The following is a 7,200-nucleotide window of genomic DNA, read 5'->3' on the forward strand; positions in this document are numbered from 1 at the left end:
AGTTTGCCAAAGAAAAATCCCGAGGGAGATGCCCAGGAAAAGCTGACACAAAAACATGTACCATTTGATGTTTTTGAAAACAAAAAAAAAAAATAGCAGAGAATACTGAAGTATTTGGGGTTTTATCTGAGTAATTGCTGTTCAATTGTCTGCTGATCTGCAGTTTCTTATTTCTAGAATGTCTGATGTAGCCTGGACAGCAATCACGAGAGCTGTTCAAAAGAAAAACAATATGCCTCATCAAAAGCAGCATTGTTTATTTAAAAAAAAAAAAATCCCATTGACATTTTCTTCTGGAAATTGTTGAATAAACAACCCTGCACTGTATTGGCAAGGTTTGGAATTCTCTGCCTCTGCTACTTTTCATTTATTTATGTGCTCAGGAGGAAACTGGCCTTCAGGATACATGTGTGTGTTCCTAGTGCTTTTGGACAGACTGGAGAAGGACAAATGCTGTCTCTTCATAAAAATGGTGTTGGATAACTACACGCTGGTTATTCTGTCCTTGGTGGTGAGCAAACTGATGGAAGGATGCTAACAGATAAAATAATGCAGTATCTTCAGTCCATCCAGTTGTGGGGATCTGAGGCAGCATGGCATTACCAGAGAGAAGCTCTGTCAAACAAATATGATTACTTTCTTTAGCTGGGTGATCACTGAATGTGGTCTGACACTGTCCTGCATTGGAGGCTTATACTAAGCAGCCCAGGAACTGATCCCAAGGTAGATGACAGGTTTAGAAACTGTTTTTAAGTGATAGACAACAATAGTGGTAACTGGAGTTCACACTGATAAAGGAGGAGGTGCATCAGTGCCTCTTGGATCCATCCTGGGATTGGTTCTACTCAATATTATCATGAGCAACATTGCAGAAGGATTAGTGGGAAAGGTTCGTCTGCAGATTACCCTAAGATTGCAACAGAGTAAGCACCTTGAGGGAGTAGACATTGAGTGATCTAAGAGTGACTGGTCATGTGATAGGTAGCTAAGATTTAATGCAAAAATTGTCTTGCACGTGAGTGCAGAAACTAAGGATGCATGTGATAGGGTAGGATCCCATTATCCACCAGTCAGGAGAAAGACCCTGGCATGATATCTATTGATCTCAAGTTAGCAAAGCAATATGTTAAGGAGGTGACTAGAGCAAGTAGAATGCTAAGCTGTATCGGGAAAAGTATGATTGGTAGTAGGACATTGATACTTACTTTTGTACATGACATTGGCAAGATTTCATTTGGACTATTATGTCCCATTCTGGAGAATGCACTGCCAACAGAATGGAAGTGTTTTATTTTAATTGTGTAGGATCTACCCCAAACATGCTATGAAATGAGACTTCAAAGACCTAAATACATATACTGTACAGCAAGACTTCCCAAACCTGTCTTGGTGGTGGTCCTAGAGCCAGTCAAGATTTCAGGACATTCCCAATGAATGTACATGGGAAATCTGGACACTAGAGATGTGCACTTGAAATTTGCATATAATAGGTCTTATTTATTGTGAATATCTTGAAAGCCTGACTGGTTGCAAGGTTACCAGGAGAGGTTTAGGAAGCCCTGCCTTAGAAGAGACGGTATTAATGCACAAGAAGCAAACTTTCTTCCAATGGATAGAATATTGTTGAAGAGTCATGACATGGAACACCAAGTAGATTAGACTCAGGTGTAACATAAGAAAATATGACTTCTTGGAGGGTTGTGGATTTCAGAGGAAGCAGAGGCAGTAACAGAATTTGAGAGAATGGGATAAGCACAGAAGGTTCCTAGCCACAACAAAACAAAACCATGCAATCAACTGGATCTATGTCATGCAACAGGAAGTAATGTGGGCAGACTGTATGAGGCTTCACAGTGATTGCTGTCTGGGTGCTGAAATACAGCACTACCTAAATCCCTGCCTGTCTCCTGGCAGAGAGAGAAAAACAGAAAAAAAATGTACTTGCTCCTCAGGACTGCACACTGCTCTAACCAGCCGGCCCTAAAGGAAAAACAGGAGTGAAAGACTACTCCCCTGCTGCTGGAGGCTACCTGCTGAGGAACCAGGCATATTGAGGGAGTGAGGGGCCCGGAAGGAGATAGGGAACCAGGACCCCTGGCTATCTACCCCCCCCTGCAAAAAAAAGGGCCGAGTTCTGACAGGGATTGCCAACCCCCCTGCTCTACCTGAGGGTTGGCCCACAAAGGAACCTAACACCATGGGTAGCTGAATCTTTTTCTGCTCCTCTTTATTTTAAAACCCCACCCCTAGACTGCAGGCTTGCACCTCTCCCATCTGCTGGAGACAGATACTGAGGGACTGCAGGTGGCGCTCTTGGTTATGTAGCAGTGCCTCAAAGATTTGTTCTCTGTCTCCATCTACTGGTAGGGATGCAAAACCCGACTCATCTGGACTGATCCGTGGTACTTCAGGAAAGAAAATTAGCAGGTAAGAACCAATAGTTTCCTTTACACTCCATGTTTCTAGAGCAACAGACTCAGTGTTTCCACAGTGTGGTTACAATAGGCCAAGTTGGCAGTAACAAAACTGTTCTAGAAGGGCCATGGTTAGGGTTAAGAGGGTAGTTAGTTTCTGTGTGGTTTTGTATTTATATCTGTTAAAGAGTTGCCTTTCCCAGTCTTTTGTTATGTATGGAATAACAATGGCAAGATTGGTTTGTTTTTGGTTTTTTTTTAAATCTTTCACAAAGCACTATAATTTCAATTAGCCGTGTTTGATGTGGGAGCAGTAATTTTCACTAGGGATGGAGACTTGCAACTTTTAGATGCAGATGTTTCACTGATATTACATTTGAGCTGCTGAAGGTACCGGTTGCTGCAGCCACTCCTTTTGATTACAAAAGCCCACGATACTCAGCATGTAGGGAGGGAGAGTTACTCATTTTTTCAGCTTCTCTCTTCCACTTAGACTGAGCATGCATAGAAAGCCTAATGACAAAGGAACATGATCGACTGACCAGAGACCAAGGCTGTATGCTTGTAACAGCCCTTGCTCTAAAGCTGAAGCTGGCTGGGTATTAAAACAATTTACAGCTTACGTGTAGCATGCTGGTTTGATTTACAAAGCAGCCTGAAGCACATTACTAGACAACTTATCAATACCAGAGACAAACTTTGCCCTATTGTGCTGACAGCTGCTAGAGAGAGGCAGCTACAGTACTGGGAGTGCCAACAGCAGATGTTTCCTCAAGTTGTAGTTGTTTGTGTAGTACAGCAGAGCACTGTGTAACCAGAGATCCAGTACTGAGAAATGTATTATCCAGAAAATGGATCTCTGGCCAGGCTCTTATCTGCTCATCCTGCTGCTGCTCCTCCGCTCAGAAATTTGAATATACAGAGCTCCTGTGGTTCAAACAGCTGTTGAGGTGTGAACCATGCACAAGGGAACATAAGATATATCATGCTGGTTCGGGCCAAGGAACCTTCGATGGAATCCTATCTCAGTCAGTGGCCAATCTGGATTTCTAGGAAGTTCTCAGCAGATCTCAAAGTGTAGATTCATTTCTTGTGGCCTGATTGTTTATGGACTCTTCTTCCAGGAACTTGTCCAAACTCCTTTTAATCTCAGCTGTATTAGATGCCTTGATCACAGCCTCTAGCACCAAATGCCACAACTGAATTGTGCACCGAACAGCGAGTGAACAAATACTTTCTCCAGTCTGTTTTAAATCTGCTGCTCGTTAGTAGCAGGGGGGTGTCCTGTAATCCTTGTGCTAATTGAAAGAGTAAATAACTGTTCCCTATTTAGGTGTTGACGTCACTCATGATTTTTATAAACCTCTATGATATCCTCTCAGAATCATCTCTTCTCTAAGGTGAAGAGCTGTACCCTGCTTAGCTTTTTTTTCATAATGGAGCCATCCACTTTATCAAATTTGTTGCCGCCCTCTGTATCTTTTCTAGTTCTGCTATATATTTTTAGAGATGGGGCAGCCAGAACTGCTCCAGGAGCAATAACACCATAGATCTATAGAGAGGCATTATTATAGTCTCAGTTTTGTTCTCCATTCCTTTCTGAATAATTCCTAACATTCTACTTGGTGTGGTTTGGTTTATTTAACTGCTACTGCATATGGAACTGAGGATTTCAACACATTGTCCACAATGATGCCAAGATGCTTTACCTGGGTGGTGACTCCTAATGTGGAGCTCAGCATTGTATATTTGTAGTTCAATTACTTCTCCCTCTGTGCATCCCATCGCAACTTGTCCATATGACATTTCATCTCCCATTTAGGAACTCTTAGTCTGGCAAGGTCTTTCTGCGATTTCTCACGGTCTGCATGTGTTTTAAACTTCTGTAAATATTTGTGTCAGCTGCAAATTTGATCACTTCACTTGTTGTGCCCTTTTCCAAATCATTAATGAATAAGTTAATGCCAGTGCTAGTACAGACCTCTGAGACACGCCAGTATTCACCTCTTTCCATTGTGAAAACTTGCCGTTTAGTGCTATAGTTTCCTGTCTTTTAACCTATCCACAGTAAGACATTGCCTCCTGTCCTATAACTGTTTAGTTTCCTGAGGAGTCTTCTGTGAGGGTCTTTATCAAATGCCTTCTGAAAATTCAAATACATTGTCATCTTGTTCATACCTTCAAAGAAGTCTTAATAGATTAGTAAGGCGCAAGCTCCCTTTGCTAAATTCTTGCTTGCTCTTCCCCGTTAAAACATGTTTAGTAATTTTGTTCTTAAAGTAGCTGCCACCAATGTCAGGCTTGCTCATCTGTCATTACTTGGGTCACACCTGGAGCTCTTCTTGAAAATTGGTGTTGCAAGGGCTACCCACCATTCTTCAGGTACAGAGGCAGAGTAGAATGATAAGTTACAAATTACAAGTAACAGGTCTACTATTTTGTATTTTGAGTTCCTGTAGAATGCTGAGGTGAATACCATCAGGGCCAGGTAATATAAAAAGGTACCATATTGAGTCAGACTGCTACTATTTAGTTTGTCAGTTTGCTCCAACCCCTCTTCAAGATTCACATTGACTTGTTTAAGTTCCTCCGAATCATGACCTACAAAGAATGGTTGCAGTGTGGGTATGTCCCCCCACATCCTTCACAGTAAAGACTTAAGCAAATCATTCATTTACTTTTTCTGCTATGGCTATATCTTCTCTTGGTGCAATTTTTACCCCTGGTCATCTAATGATCCAGCTGATTCCATTGCAGGTTTCTTGCTTTTAATGTACTTGAAAAAGTTCTTAGAATTATTGCCTGCTTGATAAGTCTCTCCTCTAATCCTGCTTTGTCCTGATTTATTAGTGTTTTACATCTAACTTGCCAGCGCTTATGCGCTTTAATGTTATCCTCATTAGGTCCTACCATCAGGTTTTTTTTGGCTCTAATAGCCTCTTTCACAGTTTCTTCTTCTGTTGACCTTTTTTTAATTTGTGGAATGTGTTTTATCTGGTCTTCCACAAGGGTACTTCTTTATATTTAAACATCTTTATTAAAAAAAAAAAAGAAAAATGTCAGTAGTACAATTACAAAATGTTTCCTTCACAATGTTTATACAGGCATCAAGAATAAATTCCACTGTACATGAGAACAAATCTATCATCTCTAATATGTTTCTTCACCTGTTTAATTTCTTATATGCTTTCATTTTGTTTATTTTCACCCCCATCAGCCTTAGTTCTGAATGTCTTCTGGTACACTCAACATGATCATTTTAAGCAGTCCTCATGCCTCACACAGGCTTTTAACCCTTTTAGTTTCTTTCTAACTCGTTTTCTTGTTTTATCATAGGCACCCTTCTTAAAGTCCTGTTTTATTTATTATTCTCCCTCTAGTGATTATCTGTATTATGATCACTGTTATCAAATGCCTCCACCACCAAAGCCTGCATTCTACTAAAAACTAGATCTAAAATATCACCCCCTCTTGTTAATTCTAGGACCTTATGTTCCATGAAGCAATCATTTATGGCATCCAGGAATTTATTCCCCCTGACATACCCTGTTTAGACATACCCCTAATTGATGTTGGGGTAATTGGCATCACCAGTTATTGAGTAATCTGGCTAATCTCTGTTATCTTTTTGCAATCTTTTACTATCCTGGTCAAGTGGATGGTAGTAACTCCCCACTGCTATATGCCTCCCGATCACAGATGGGATTTCTATCCATAGAGATTCCAGCGAGCAGAATGTATCCTGCAGAATTAGTTTGCTACTCAACTCTAGAAATCCTTAATATATAGTCAGAGCCCTCAGTTTTCTGTGGCATATGTGCATATATTTATTTTGCATAATAAAAATAAGGTTTTCTAACCTTGCTTTTTGTCTGATGACATGGATTTTATTATTTTGGGAATCTAATGTTTAATGGGTGGGGAATTTCAGATAGGAGGAGAGATAGGAAGGGAGAAGAATCAGGAATGGGAAGGAGAGAGAATTGGGGATAGCAAGAAGGGAGAATTGGGGATGGGGTGGAAAAGATTGGGATGAGGGAAGAAAGATCAGGAAGTGGAGGGGAGGTCATGAAATCTTGGGGGCAGGATCCAGAAAGAGGAGAGGGAAGTGTACCTACCCTGGCTTAAACTCACATCTCCACCCCCTTAACCTGACCTCACCCCCATCCCCCATACCTATCCTCTTTATTACCCTTCCTCCCCCATACTCTCTCTTTGCAACCCCCCCCCCATTTATTGTTCCCATCCCATTTGCTCATCCACAGTCTAATTCCCCAGCCCCCCATTCACACTCCATTTCTCCAATCCTTTGTCACCTGACACTCGTCTCTAATCACACAACTCCCCCCAGCAGCTCCATCACACATCCCATCTACCAGCTTCTTTCCCAGAACACCCCCAACCTCTCTATCATAACTCCTATCCCCTGTTTCAGACAACCCCACCCACCATTCTCACTCATCTTTCCCTTATTCCCCAGCCCATCCCCCATCCTGCCAGTGCTGATCATGTGGCAAGAAGGAAGAGTGGCAGTGCATTGGCTCATGTCATTGTCCTCTGCTGCCTGGGCTGATTCCTGCTTTCAACCATGGGGCTTCCACTCTTCTCCCCCTCATGGGGGGAGGGCAGGAAGGGCTATGATGGAAGCAGTGGTTGAAAGCACTGGCATAGGACAGCTACCCTTCTCCCCCCATACAACCTGACCCGACTAGTCATGGCTCTCTGGCCTCCTGCAGCAATTCTGCAGGGCCGGCAGGGACAGATTTTGTGGCCAGCCCTTCCTGCG

The sequence above is a fragment of the Rhinatrema bivittatum genome, chromosome 18 (assembly GCF_901001135.1).
Source record: "Rhinatrema bivittatum chromosome 18, aRhiBiv1.1, whole genome shotgun sequence".
NCBI lineage: Eukaryota > Metazoa > Chordata > Amphibia > Gymnophiona > Rhinatrematidae > Rhinatrema > Rhinatrema bivittatum.